This window comes from Macaca mulatta, chromosome 1 (genome assembly GCF_049350105.2).
Source record: "Macaca mulatta isolate MMU2019108-1 chromosome 1, T2T-MMU8v2.0, whole genome shotgun sequence".
Classification (NCBI taxonomy): Eukaryota; Metazoa; Chordata; class Mammalia; order Primates; family Cercopithecidae; genus Macaca; species Macaca mulatta.
The window spans coordinates 184,197,441-184,212,657 of NC_133406.1; the positions used below are offsets into that span (position 1 = coordinate 184,197,441).

General features: G+C 43.4%; 1 protein-coding gene across 1 annotated transcript in view; it reads left to right on the forward strand.

Annotated features, from left to right (window-relative positions):
• The window catches only part of LOC106998852 (uncharacterized), a 93,520-nt gene that overhangs the window by 63,946 nt on the left and 14,357 nt on the right, over positions 1-15,217 (forward strand). Inside the window, exons 12-14 of the mRNA XM_077955850.1 lie at positions 3-8,580; positions 9,773-9,918; positions 10,681-11,675. The gene's annotated coding sequence lies outside the window, so the exon portion shown is untranslated. The remainder of the gene's footprint in view (positions 1-2; positions 8,581-9,772; positions 9,919-10,680; positions 11,676-15,217) is intronic.

Consider the following 15,217-nt stretch of genomic DNA (forward strand, 5'->3'; position numbering starts at 1 on the left):
AGGTCCTGAAGAGATAAATGTGACAGAAAGCTGTTTATTCTATGAAATGAAAATGACATCCCCGGCCGGGCGCGGTGGCTCAAGCCTGTAATCCCAGCACTTTGGGAGGCTAAGATGGGCAGATCACGAGGTCAGGAGATCAAGACCATCCTGGCTAACACGGTGAAACCCTGTCTCTACTAAAATATACAAAAAAACTAGCCAGGCGAGGTGGCGGGTGCCTGTAGTCCCAGCTACTTGGGAGGCTGAGGCAGGAGAATAGTGTAAACCCGGGAGGCGGAGCTTGCAGTGAGCTGAGATCCGGCCACTGCACTCCAGCCTGGGCGACAGAGTGAGACTCCATCTCAAAAAAAAAAAAAAAAAAAGGAAAAAAAGAAAATGGCATCCCCTGCCCAAGAGCAGTGGTGTAATGATTCCATAAGATAGCGCATTTAAAATCATTCCAGGTTTGGTGATAAGCTATTAGATACGACACCAAAGGTACAAGGCATGAGAGAAAAAGCTGGTAACTTGGATTTCATTAACATAAAAAATTCTGCTTTGTGAAAGACACTATGGAGATAGTCAAAAGACAAGCCATGGAATGGGAGAAAATATTTGCAAAATACATATCTGAGAAAGGACTTATATCCAATATATACAAAAGACACATCAACACAGCAATAAGAAAACCAACAATCCAGTTAAAAAGTGAGCAAAAGGTGCAATCAGACACCTCACCAAATAAGATGTACAGAAGGGAAATGATCACGTGAAAAGTTGATCAACATAATTTGTCGTTAGGGAATTGCAAGTTAAAACAACCACAAGATATCACTACACACCTATTAGAATGGCCAAAATCCAACACTGACAATACTGAATGCTGATGAGAATGTGGAGCAATAGGAAATTTCATTCATTGCTTATGGGAATGCAAAATCATATAGCCACTTGAGAAAACAGTGTGGCAGTTTCTTACAAAACTAAATCTAATCTCACTCTATGATCTAGCAATATACTCCTAGGTATTTATCCAACTGATTTGAAAATGAATGTTCAAGCAAAAACTTGCACACTATTGTTTATAGCAGTTTATTTTAATAATTGCCAAAAACTGGAAAAAAAGAAACCAAAATGTCCTTCAATAAGTGAATTGGTAGACAAACGGTGGTACATATACACAATGGAATACTATTTCATGATGCAAAAAATAAGGTGCTATCAAGCTGTGAGAGGCTATGAATGAATCCTAAATATGTATTGCTAAATGAAGAAAGAGTCTGAAAAGGCTGCATAGTGTACAATTCCAAGTCTGTGCCATTCTAGAAAAGGCAAAACTGTAATGAGAGTAAAAAGATAAGCAGTTGTCAGGGGATTAGGGGGAGTATTGAACAGATGAGGTACAGGGAATTTTTTAGAGTGGTGAAACCATTATGCATGATACTGCAATTGTGGATACATGACAATAGGCATTTATGAAAACTTACAGAACTTCACAGCACACAGTGAACCTTTTGTATTTAAATGAATTTTAAAAACTATTTAGGATGTCAAGAGAACCCAGGACCAGATGCATAAAGTGATAAAGCAATCTAATTGTATCACAAATGTATAAAACAACCACAGTGATGGGGTGGATGAAATTGTTGTGGACCTAAGTAATTTTGGAAATAAATGGAGTCTATAAGATTAAAGGCAAAAGAAACTATATACAAGTACTGCACTCTAGCTGAAAAGTTGTTTCCTGTGGGATATGGGTTAACAATTATGGTACTGCTATACAGGTATGCTGGGACTGAACAAATAAATTAAAAGATGGTGGATGGTGGAAGCCAGGGTTTTTACTCTTGGAGGGGAGTGCATAGGTAAGCAAGAGGAGGAAGCTAGAATGATCTACATGATATTGGGTTCGAGTTGGAGGTACAGTGTGAATCATGTTTAGCTTAATATAGATACAGATGTTTATATATAGAAAATGTGTAGACATGGATATATACACAGGTTAGTATATACACACATATATTTCCTGGCTGTGTCAGCTGAGAGAGCCTAGAAGCAATGACATCTCAGTAGCTGCAAGTATACCTAGCGTCCATATTTTGGTTTTCAGTACTATTGTGCAGTACAAGGAACCAGCAATCCTTGGAGAAATGGCTGAATCTATGACTGGGGCCGTATGTTTATAAGATGATCCTAGAGCATCTCCTACTACCAGAAAGTAAGAAATTTCTCTAAAACAAAGCAAAACAAAAACAATGATATGGGTGTATCAATGTGATGGAGGAACCAATTGAAAGAGCTCCCAATGGCCAAAGCTGAACATTTGAACAACAAAATAAATAAGGTAGCTGGGCATGGTGGCTCACGTCTGTAATCCCAGCACTTCAGGAGGCCAAGGCGGGAGGATGGCTTGAACCCAGGAGATCGAGACTAGCCTGGGCAATATAGTGAGACCTCATCTCTACAAAAATTTAAAAAATTAGCCGAGCATGGTGGCGTATCCCTGTAGTCCCAGCTACTTGGCAGAGCTGAGATGGGAGGATCGCTTGAGCCCAGGAAGCAGAGATTGCAGTGAGCTGAGATCGCACCACTGCACTCTAGCCTGGGCTACAGAGCGAGACCTTGTCTCCTAATAATAATAATAATAATAATAATGTAGTATTATAATACAAAGTATAAAATAAAAACCTATGAGTCCATACTGATATAAATAAATAAAGAAATAAACGAATCGGGGAAAATATACAATTTTTTCGTGCAGCAGAATTTCAAATCATTTCTATAGATATTCCACCCTGTGGGAGGCGGAGTATAACTCCCTAATCCTTAAATGTGTGTTGTGCATAGCGACCTCCTTCCAAAGAATACAGTATAGACGGAGGAAAAAAAGAAAGTAATGTTAGTGGAGAAACCTGACAAACACGACCTAAGCCAAGTGATCAGGTCAACAAAAGTGGTGCTGAGTCATATCTACAGTATGTACCAAAATGTCACCTCTGTGGTGTTCTTCCTTTCAGTCCCAGACCCCAGTCTATCTAGTCAAAAGAAAAACATGAGACAAAATCTAACTGAGAGATACTCTTCATAATACCTGGCCAATACTCCACAAAACTGTCAAAGTCATGAAAACAAGGAGCTGTCACAGGCCAGAGGATCCCGAAGAGACTTGGTAACTAAGTATAATGTGGTATCTTCGGTGGGATCTGAGAACAGAAGGACACTAGGGACCAGGCGTGGTGGCTCACTCCTGTAATCTCAGCACTTTGGGAGGCCAAGGCGGGTGGATCACCTGAGGTCAGGGGTTTGAAACCAGTCTGGCCAACGTACTGAAATCCCATCTCTAGTAGAAATACACAAAATTAGCCGGGCATGGTGGTGGTGTAATCCCAGCTACTCAGGAGGCTGAGGCAGAAGAACTGCTTGAACCTGGGAGGCGGAGGGTGCAGTGAGCTGACATCGTGCCACTGCATTCCAGCCTGTGTGACAGAGGGAGACTGCATCTAAAAAGAAAAAGAGAGAGAGAGAGAGAAAGAAAGAACAGAAAAGAAAGGAAGAAAGAAAAGACAGAAAGAAAGAAGAAAGAAAGAAAAAGAAAAAAAAAGAAGGAAAGAAGGAAGGAAGAAAGAAAGGAAAGAAAGAAAGAAAGAAAGAAAGAAAGAAAGAAAGAAAGAAAGAAAGAAAGAAAGAAAGAAAGAAAAGAAAGAAAGACACTATGTAAAACCTAAGGAGGAACCATGGGCTTTAGTGAATTATAGTATATTAATATTGGTTCATTAATTTTAACTAATATACCACATTCACATATGATGTTAAGATTTGGGGAAACTGGGTGTGAGGTATCTGGAAATTCTGTTACCTCTGCAATTTTTCCTGTGAGTCTAAAACTATTCTAAGATAGGAAGTTTATTTTTAAAAATGAGATAATAAGTTATTTAGTGAGTGGTTGATATTAAATGGTAATAAATGATAATGAGATTGGGAAGGTTTTATTCACTCAAATCCCACACACAAGTAGAGCACTCAGAAAAATATCCTTGGAAGATTGGTTCCTGTAGAAACTGAAATTCCCAAGCATGGATACTGGCTAGTGCCAAGGTTTCAGGGAAAGGGTACTATTATTCTTCAAGAGACAAGGAAAGGGTTTTGTGCGTTTTTTCCCCCCTGCTTCCGAAATGGAGGAGGAGGCAGAGTAAAACAATAATGACCATCACTGAGTACTGAGCTATAAGCCCAGTGCTTTGTCCCATTGCATCTCCCTACAACCCTGAAGGGCTAATTACCACTATTCCCATAGATAGGGGGAAATAGAGGAAAAAATGAGACCCAGAGGGTTAAATGACCCACCCGACAAGGCATAGCTAGCTGGGGACAGAGGATATGAAGCAGGATTTGAACCCAGGAAGCTTGGCTCCAGAGCTGTCTGCATGAGGCTATCTGCCAGGCAATGTGATGGTGCCTGGTGCCCACTTAGTGCTCAGCAACGTTTCTAAACTCCTGGAATGTGTGGTGTGAGCCTGTTTTCTGTAGAAACCAAGAAAGGGCTGGCATTGTGTTTTGGACTGTGATGGTATACAGAAGAGAGACGGTGGATGGAGGAGCCGGCTTGAGGATGAGACGGGATCACGGGAAGACTTTGGACTACAAAGGCCAGTAAGAGTTTGCCAAGTGCATTGAGATCTCTCAGGGTCAGGACAAAGGAGTGGGGGTGGCAGTGGGGCTGTGGTTCTTAGTAGACACTGGATACCACTGTTACTACTCCTTGTCAGCCCCTTCCTGCCCTACTCCCTACTCACTCCCCCCTCAAATACCCTAGTGGCTCCTTCAATCTGGGCCACTTCCTCAGGGGAAACAGGATGTCTTCTCCAGGCTTGGGCCGGGTCTCTGGGGTCTGGGGTGGGAAGAAGCTGTCTAATTGGTTAACACGGAGCTAGGCACCAGAGAGGAAGTAAGGTTTCCTGGAGTTGAGGAAACTGCCATTTCCTCCTCCAGCAGGAAGCGGCCTTGGCTATTCTCAGCACCCCCTGGTCATGTGGAGCAATGGAAATCACAGCCTGGCAGTGTCTCTGGTTTGCCTCCTGCAGTTTAACAATCTCCCAGTCAAAATAAACTGGCTCCTTAGGTCTCCAGGGCATGGTTAAGGTAATAATTGAGAGAAAGAGAGAAGCCAGAGGCCTGGCTGTAGCACGAAGGCACGGAGAAACTTTTACAATGCCAGGCTGCTATTGGTTGCTGGTGTCTCATGAAAGCGATATAACTGCAGCCTTGTGAGGGCCAACACATTAGGAGATTCAGTGATGGCTTCTCAAACAGCCATGCTCCACCTTGCAAGAATTTGGAGCGACTTGCAGAGAGGAGATTGCTGATACTTTTAGCATCTATGTAAATGAGTTTCAACAGGAAAGCTGCATGATTCAAAAGAAAAGGAACTGGAAAAGGAATCAGACCCAAGTTCAACTATGGACTTCACCAGACAAGCTATTTTGATGAGGTCACAACATTGTAAACTTTGCTTTCCTCATCTCTCAACAGCCATGGTAGAAAAAAACCACCCTGTTTACCTCACAGAATTACTCTGAAATCAACTTTGATTCTTTCTTTATCTTCTTATGTCCACTGGTTCCAGAGCCCTGGAGATTCATTTCCTCCCTTGCTGTTCATTCCCGCCACAAAAGTTTATTGAGCACCTACTTAAAGTCTGGAAGTGATCTCCCCTGGGGACAAGGAAAGATATAGTTTACATTCGCAGGAGAAAGGCAGATAACTAACAAGTAAACACAAATACATGAGATAATTTTATATTGCCCTAAAGAGCATGAAGGAAATAAGTGAGGTGGGGGAGGAGGGATTACATGGGATGAGGGAGGTGGAGGCGCCTGTGAGGAGATCACATCTGAATGTACTTGACTGATGAGACCAAGTTCACAATTGAAGGGGGTGGGCCTCTGAGTGGAGGGGGCAGGGCAACTGTTCATTTATTTAATGTGTGTTTATGGGGGGAGTTTTGTTTTTGTTTTTTTTGTCGGGGGGATAGGGTCTCGCTTTGTCGCCCAGGCTGGAATGCAGCGTTGTGATCAGGGCTTACTGCAGCCTCAACCTCCCAGGCCCTAGTGGTTTTCCCACCCCAGCCCCACTCAGTAGCTGGGACTACAGACACACATCACCTCGCCTGGATAATTTTTATTTTATTTTATTTTAATGGGGTCTTGCCATGTTGCTGGTCTCAAACTCCTAGCCTCAAGCAATCCTCCCTTCCCAGCCTCCCAAAGTGCTGGGATTATAGGCATGAGCTGTTGAGTCAGGACTATGGAGGGATTTTTGATATGAGAGAAGTAGTGATAAATAAGACAATCAAGGTCCTTGCTCTCATGGACAGAGAAACAAAAGCAAACAAATGCAATCAGCCATTGATAAGCACTCTGCAGAGAGTTAAGACAGAGGTTGGTCATGAGGTAGAGTAACTGGGCAATCAGTCTGAGGAAAGGGCAGTGCAAAGGCCCTAAGACAGGAAGGAGGATGTGGGTTAGATAAACAAAGGAATGCAATGTTCTTTGAACCTACACGTGGATGTTTCTCATGGTCCACTGGTCACCCTGTTGGTCATATTTATCGCTGCCCAAATCACAATGGCTCTGAAGTCCCTCCCATTTACTTGTGTGAATTCCAGACTGTTTTGGAGGCTCTCCTTGCACCATCTTGTTTGCATCTCCTTGCAAACATCTTGTTGCAAACATCTCCTTGCAAACATCTTGTTTGCATGTCCTTGCACCATCTTGCTTGCATCTTGTTTACATCTTGCTTGCACCATCCTGTGCCCTGGGCATTGCTTGACCATGGACCCCTCCTGGGTACCTGGAGCTCAGACACACTGCTGGACATAGCCTCAAGTTCAGACCTGCTGCCCCTCCCTCATGGTGGTCTCCGTGAGGACGCTGATGGGGAAGGTGGACAGCAAGGCCGATGTCTAGCAAAATGCAGTCGACTGCAGAGAGGTGGCTCTGGTAGGTGATCAGGGATCCCAGTGGGATTCCCTGCCTTTGGGAGGCTGATAAGACACTGAAAAGAGACCTGGGTTTTACTCCTTTAAGGAAAAAAAGTTAACATTGTCTGCTCTGTGCCAGATTGATGTCTAGCAGGAGCTGGCAATACCAGGGTCAATGAAAATCTAGCCCTCACCCTCCCGACTCACTGATCTTAGAGTTGAGTGAGATTTTAATACTAAGGTAGGGCATCTGGATGCAATTCCAGGAGCACCAACAGGTATCTGAACCACTCACGAGACTTTCTGCAGCAAGTTATAGCGAACCTAACTCACACTGGCTTGAACAATAGAAAGGATTTATTGGTTCACCATCACTGAGAGGTTGAAAGGTGGGAAGGCTTGGGGTGTGGTACAGTCAGGGCTCCAACTCTGGGTCTATGTGATTACTCTGGCCACGTCCTTCTTCTGTAGGTTAGTATCTTCCTTGGGCTGGTTTCTTCCAGGGTCACAGGATGGCTACCTGCAGACAGGAATGAGAGCAAGAGCATCACCCCCACAATCTCAGAATTCAGTCTTGAGCATCCAGCTGACGGCCTTTTTTCACACCTTCCCAATGTCTGTGGCCAGGTAGATGCAAAGTCCTGCTAACCAATTCCTGTAGCAGAGCCAGTGGCACTACCGCATCTACTCACCTTCTGAGCAGGAGTGAATTCTGCCCCAATTGCCGGACAATGGCTGGAGGATGGAGGCTGAGAAGTAGAAGTAATGACCATTATACTGGAAAGAGTGATACAACTGGGTTTACATTGTTAAAGATCACTTTGGCTGTGGAGATAGGTTGGAGGAGGGCACAAGAGGAAGAAGGGAGAACAATTAGGAGCTCCCCCAGGGAGAGGTGATGGTGGCTGGGCCCAAGGGGAGGCAGGGGTGATGGAACAAAGGGGACAGACTAGAATCCTGCCTCTGACCTTTGGCAGCTGAGTGGCAATGGCAAATCTCTTAGCTTCTCTTCACATCATTTTCCAAATCTGTAACATGGCTGTACAAATTCTTAGCCTTCAGGATGAAAGAAGACACATTAAACACGTCTACCTCAATAAGTAGCATTTTATCATTGTTATTACCCAAACTCTTTAGCATGACATTCAAGTCCCTTTGCATCTGGATGCACGTGACTCCAGGCGGCAGAGTTTCTGTGTTGGGCTGACAGTGCTCTTCCCATCACAAGGTGGAAGCTTCCAAAAGGCAAAAACAGTAACTCTACAGCCAGTTATGAAATTTCTGTTTTACCCCAGGGGATTTCGTGTCTACACTCTGGCGGCACAGGGGGTGGTTTGTCGTGTTTTCGGTCTGCAAATATTGACAAAAGATCAAGGGTTGACTCAATGCACTTTGATGAGTAAGAAAAAAACAGCTGGCTCAAATTTCCAGGCATTTTCTCCTGAGTTGAGTTGCAGTGTGGCTTTTGCCACTCCCCGGCTAGAGTCCTGAGCCCAGGAAAGTCCCTGCCTATCCTTGTCACTCCAAAATGATTTCACCAGAATCAGTGGGTTGAGTGTTTTTAGTACAGTCCATATAGTGCCTCAGCCCGCAAGGAAAATATGCATTCCTGGCAGAAAGTGAATCCATGCCAAATAGAGGGACCCTAAGCTAGGGGTGTGTGTGTGTGTGTGTGTGTGTGTGTGTGTTTGTGTGTGTGTGTGTTGGGGGGCAGAGTGGGGGACTGGTGGGAGCAGACCCATTGGGGGTGTGAGGCAATGGAGGGGGGATGGCACTACAGTTTTTAGTTAGGTTTCAACTGGGATGATGGAAACCCATACGTTTGGGGATGAGATTGACCTGAGTTTTAATCTCATCACTGCCATTCATTAGTTGTGAGATTATTCATTCATTCAAAATAGGTCAGATATGGGATAAAAGCTTCAAAACCTATTCCTAAGAAATGACTATCTAGTGATGGATACAGAGGAGTAGATTGTAAGACTATGATAAATGGAGGAAAAAATGGAAGGGAGGAAGGACAGAGAGGGAGCACTGAATCCAGTGTTGCTTGGGGTGGTTGTGGTGGTCAGAAATCATGGGTTGCTTCCTGGAAGAAGCATCAAAGCATAGGGCTTCCTCCGGGAAGCATTGGGAATGGAGAGGCATTAGCATGCAGGAGAAGAGGTGTGCAGCAGGGATGGTGTTCCAGGCAGAAGTCCATGGGCAAACGTGAGCATGGAGTGGAAAGGGGTAGTGGGAGGCAAACCAGGCTGAAAGGGGAGCAGGGGCTGAACAATGAAGGCCATGAAAGCTGTTCTAAAGTTTCAAATTTATCAGAGGTCAAGGGAGAACTGTGGGAGTGTGTGAAGCGGAGAAAAGGCCTGAGCACCATGCATTTTCAAGCATTTTTGGCTGCTCTGTGAAAAACAGACCAAAGGGGACAGAGGTAGGAAGTGGGGACAAAAGTCCAGAGGCTATCACATAGTGCAGGTGAGAGATGGTGGCAGCTGGGATGAAGGAAGGCTGTGGGGTTGTAACAGTCACCCATGGAACTGGAGGATGTTTGGGATGTAGTCACAGGATCTTAGGGGAAGAACAGAATATTATTAGGTGCCAGATGCTTCAATTGCTTCATGTTATTTCTTGCAACATCCCTGTGAGGTGGGCATGGACCTGACTGGGTGAGTGACGTCCCCACAGCTGGCAAGTGGCAGTGGCAGAACTCAAACCCAGGTCTGTCTGTCCCCAGACCTGTGGTTTTTCACCACTGGATCATGCAGTTTTCCTAAGTCAAATGTAATAAGTTATTCTTACCATATTTCAATTAAGGCCCATAGAAGTTTTACCAATTCTGGAAAATTTAAATGGAGTGATAAATGCACTGAAGAGGAAAGACTGAAGAAAGTTGTTGATTGAGATCTTTGGAATGACCATCCGCATCCATCTCCAGTCATCATCCTCTCTGGGATTTTGAGGTCAACTGTCATCATCACTAGGAAGCCTCCCTGGATTCCTACTTCCTCATCAAATTTATTTTAATTAATTAATTAATTAATTAATTTAGAGACAGAGTCTCCCTCTGTTGCCCAGGCTGGAATGCGTGGTGCAATTTCAGCTCACTGCAGCCTCTGCCTCCCAGGTTCAATTGATTCTTGTGCCTCAGCCTCCCAAGTAGCTGGAACTAGAGGTGCGTGCCACCACACCCAGCTAAATATATATATATATATATATATATATATTTTTTTTTTTTTTAAATAGAGATGGGGTTTTGCCATGTTAGCCTGTCTGATCTCAGACTCCTGGCCTCAGGTGATCTGCCCTCCTTGGCCTTCCAAAGTGCTGGGATTACAGGTGTGAGCCACCACGTCCGGCCTCCTGTCAAAATTTAGAGCACTCATTACCTTCTTATCATCGCCTCTTCACAGATCTGTTTTTCTTGCTGTCCTAAGAGCTTCTGAAGGGCACAGACTGTGTTTTCATCACTGTGTCATTCCCAGTGCTTAGCGGAGTATAATACACAGTATTTGTTAAATATTGGATGAATGGATGAATGCAATCACATTAGTGAAGCTGATACTAATAGAATCTGTCTGTTTTGGTTGAATGTGCAAGTGGAGATGGGCTTAGTGGGTGTCCATCATCCCAAACACTTTATCTTGTTTTATGCCAAGTGTTGAGCCTTCTCTTGTTCTGTGAAATCATAAAAACTTTCTGTTTGTGTTCCCTCTTCCTCCTAGGGAAACAAGACTGCAAAGCAGCGTCCCCTTTGTAAATATTCAACAGAGTTCTTCCTTAACTGTTGTTCCCCGGGTTCTTTTGCACAAATTACATGTTCCTCCTACCCTGGCTTTAATCATCACAACCTTGAATCCTCATCAAGCTCTCTGCCCTATCTCAAACCAGTGCTTAAAGGACACTCTTACCCTTAGAAGAAATGGTATAATTTTCATAAACATGGGTCATTTCCCCCTTGCATAAATGTCAGATACAAAACCACCACTTAACAAGATGTGCCAGAAATATAGAATGTCTGAACAAAGGCTGTTGACAATAGTATCTTTTTTTTCCTTTTTTGTAGTTCTGTGAAATTGCTCTCCCAAAATATTCCTAATGCTTTATTTACTTCAGTGTTGGGTTTATTTTGGGATAAACTTTCCTGAAGCTGAATCTTAGGATGTGATTCTTATCCTGGTCACATCCTGGGGAGTTGTTTTGTGACTTTTTTTGAATGGGTCCTGGCTCTTCCAGGGAGCCCCTGGTGCTGAGGAAGAGGCAGGGGCCAGAGGATGTCAACTCCCGTGTGCAGAACAAAGACAGAGATGACAAACCATCGGCTTGGGTGGAAATACTCCCCAAAGGAGAGCCTGCGCCGCCTGGTCTCCAACAATGGCAGAAGTGAACCCAGCTCAGACTTTATCAATGATCTATTCTGGAGAGTGGTGTGTCTCATAGTTTCCAACATCTGAGTGATTTGTGACTATTAGGAATTCAGACACTGGATGATTAAAACCGCTGGTGCTGGGAATTTTCTCATTTCAGGAAATTTTGGTTGTGAGGCATGCTGGAACCTTACCAGCCAGCAGACACGAAGGGGAGGAAGTCCAGGCGGGGCCAGGAATGAGACTGTGGGAACTGACCAGAAGGCGGCACCATGGCTTAGCTTTCATGTCAGACAGATCTGCGTGGGCACCCTGCTTCCCTGAGCCTCAGTTTCCTTGCTAGCAGAGTGGAGGTGAGAGTTGAATTAAAGAATGTCATGCCTGGCACACAGTAAGGGCTCCAGATGGGAGTTCTGCTCTTTTTTCTCTTTCCCTGAGTGGCTAGAAGTCTAATGAGTGTCTTAAGGGTGAGGTGAACTGAGGTTTCGTCCAGCCTATGGTTGGTCTGACTTGAGGGATAGATGGTCTTCAGTGAGAATCGTAAGTTAGAGCTTGGAGTTCAAGAGACTTGGCCTAGCTCTGAGAGATGAGGGACAAGGGCTGGCCAGAGAAAGATTGTCCAGATCCTGAGGCTTCTGAGCTCAGGGTTGGGCTTTAATCTGAACTTTGATCAGTGAAGAAGCTGACAAAACCCCAGGTTTATCCTGGATTATACAGTATAGAGCCATGGTTCTCAGTGTGGCTTGAGGACCCTGGAGGAACCTGGAGGAACCTGAGGTACTTTCAGAGGTTCATGAGATCAGAACTATTTTTATAATGCTACTAAGATGTAATTTTCCCTTTTCACTGGTTGATGTTTAAACTGATGGTGTAAAAGCAACAGTGGTAAAGAGCTGGTGCTTTAGTTTGGATCAAGGTAGTGGTAGCAAACTGCAGTGGTTATCATTGTATTACTCACCACCACATGCGCATGGTAGGAAGAAAAAAGACAGTTTCACTTAATGTCCTTGATGAAGCAATAAAAATGATCAAATTTGTTAAACTTCAGCCTTCGAGTGCCTGGCCTGTCTTTTTAATGATTGGTGTGATGAGATGAGAAGTGTGGGTAAAGCTTTTCTGTTGCCTACAAAAGCACAGTGGTGGTCTCAAGGAAAAGCACCGGAGTGAGTGAGTGTGTTGGGAGCTGAAGTAGCCATTTTCTCCATAGAAAACCATTTTCCTGGAAAGAACAATTGACAAACACGCTGCAATTGGCAGACACAACACCTGCACACACCCCCACACGTATCCACCCACACATATATGTATTTAAATGATGAAGTCAGGGCTTCAAGGAAATGAAGTTACTTAAAGAAAAACAAATGTCAGTATGTACTGCCAGTGATAAAATTTGAGAGTTCAAATGAAAAATTGGGATTTTTGAAAACTTGTATCTTTCACTGTGAGCTGGTTTCAGATTCCACATGGCAGTGACCCTTTGAAAATCCACCACTTGTCGAGTTTTGGTGTACTATCAAAGAGGAATGTCCACAGTTATCTGAACAGATTATTAAAATGCTTCTCCCTTATCCAACTTCATGACTGTTTGAGGACAGGTTTCTTCATATACTTCAATCAAATAACACAAGACAATAGGCTGAATGCAAAAGATATGTGAATCTACTTTGTATGTTAATAAGTCAGACATTAAAGAGATTGCAAACATGTGAAACAATAGCATTCTTCTTACTAATTTTGCTACGGATTTTTTTCGTTAAAATTTATTATTTAGATTAATATGTAACAGGTTTATTATTGTTGTTTTAAGGGAATTGATAAGTGTTTTTAGAAGTTCTCTATTTTAATTTCTGACATGATAAATATCACTAGACATGACCCACATAAACAAAACCTCCTTTAGAATCCTCGGTCATTTTTCAGAGTGGAAAGAAGCCTCAGTTCAAATCTTGGTTCTGCCATTTACCAACTGTGCTATCCTGGGCCAGTTACTTTACTTCTCCGTGCCTCACTTCCTTTATCTATCAAATAGAAATCGTTTTAACCTATCTCGTAGGTAGGCTGTAATGCTTAAGTGAAGCTTAACATAATATAAAGTGCTTAGAACAACTCCCAGTATATAACAAGTGTTAGGTAAGGATTATAATGATAATAGTTACTATAACACAGCATTGTAGTGCTGTTATAATAGCTATTGGTTATGGTCTGTGTTCCAGTCTGTTTTCCCCACCTGAAGCCTTGGGGTAGGCTGTGACGCTCCCCCAAGATCAGGGTCTGCTGTCTCTGATTTATCTCTTAGTCCTAGCACAAAGCTTAGCACCCATTAAGCAGTTATAAAGTTTGGTGAGGAAATGAATGAGTAGTTGGCAGAAGGCAGGACAAATTCCTGACAGAATCCTGATAGATAACCAAGTTCCCCTATGAAGAGGCTAAAATCCTAAGTGGTAAGAGTGAGACGGTAAATGGAGGCGGAGGCACGAACAGGAACTGGATTGAGGTGGGAGCAGATAGAGTGAGAGAGGGTCTCGAATGTGTGCAGTAACTGATGGAATAGCCCCTTATGACATACAGCCTGATGCCTGGTGAGGAGGCGTTCCAGGCTGAACGAGGAACCCAGGTGAGACCGACCCCACCTGCTGATGGGGCTGGGTAACACAGCCTGCTTTAGTCCACCTGGAGGGCCTCCGAACCTTCAAGACACCTTGGTTAATAACGGCAATCTCTGCATCTGCGGCTGCACTGCATGGAGTTGGGGAGATCAGAGAGAAAAGAGTTAGGCGGAAGCACTCAATACTAGTCTCTCATAATTTCCGGATCTACATTTTACATGACTTGGCGTGTTTGAACATGTTGTACTTGTAAATGGTTTTCTCAGTTATTTTTGGACATCCAGGAAGAAAGGGGGGAAATGTAGCTCAGTATCTACCCTGCGCCAAGCACTTTATTTATGCTTTCACGCGGAAACCTCAAGACCACCTCAGGAGGAAAGTGCCGTTATATCCATATTGGATATGAAGAAGCTGAAGCTCAGGCGATGTAAGTAATGTCTCTGTGGTCACACTGCTGTTTGGTGATCTAGCTGGGATTTGAACCCAAGTCTGTGTGAATACCATGTCCATACCCCTTAAAAAAGCAAATTGTATTTTATTTTATTTTCTATTACACAAGTAAAGCATATTTATTATCTAAAATTGAGAAAATACTGATAAACAAGCAAAAAAATAAAATTATCCATAAATTCTGCCATTCAGATACAAGAGCTACAATCACATTGATGTCTTTCCAGATTTTTTTCCCAATGTATATATTTGTAACTAGCTTTTCTGCTTAACAATGTGTTGCCAGGCACGGTGGCTCGAGCCTGTAATTCCAGCACTTTGGGAGGCCGACGTGAGCAGATGACGAGGTCAGCAGATCGAGACCATCCTGGCTAACATGGTGAAACCCTGTCTCTACTAAAAATACAAAAAATTAGTCAGGCGTGGTGGCGGGCGTGGTGGCCGACGTCTGTGGTCCCAGCTACTCCGGAGGTTGAGGCAGGAGAGTGGCGTGAACCCGGGAGGCGGAGCTTGCAGTGAGCTGAGATTGCACCACTGCACTCCAACCTGGGCAAAGAGCGAGACTCCGTCTCAAAAAACAAAAACAAAAACAAAAAAAAACCAATGTGTCATAAATGTCTTTCTGTATCTATAAACATATTTCTGTATTATTTAAAAAGACTGCATAGTATTTCATTTTATGAATGTAATGTTTATTTAACTGATCTTCTGTTGCTAAATATTTAGATTACATCTAGCTTTTTACTAATATTAAAAATGCTGCGGTAAGCATCCTTGTAGTTTAATCTTTGTGTGTATCTTTACTTCCTTGGGATAAATTCCTAGAAGTGAGATTGATG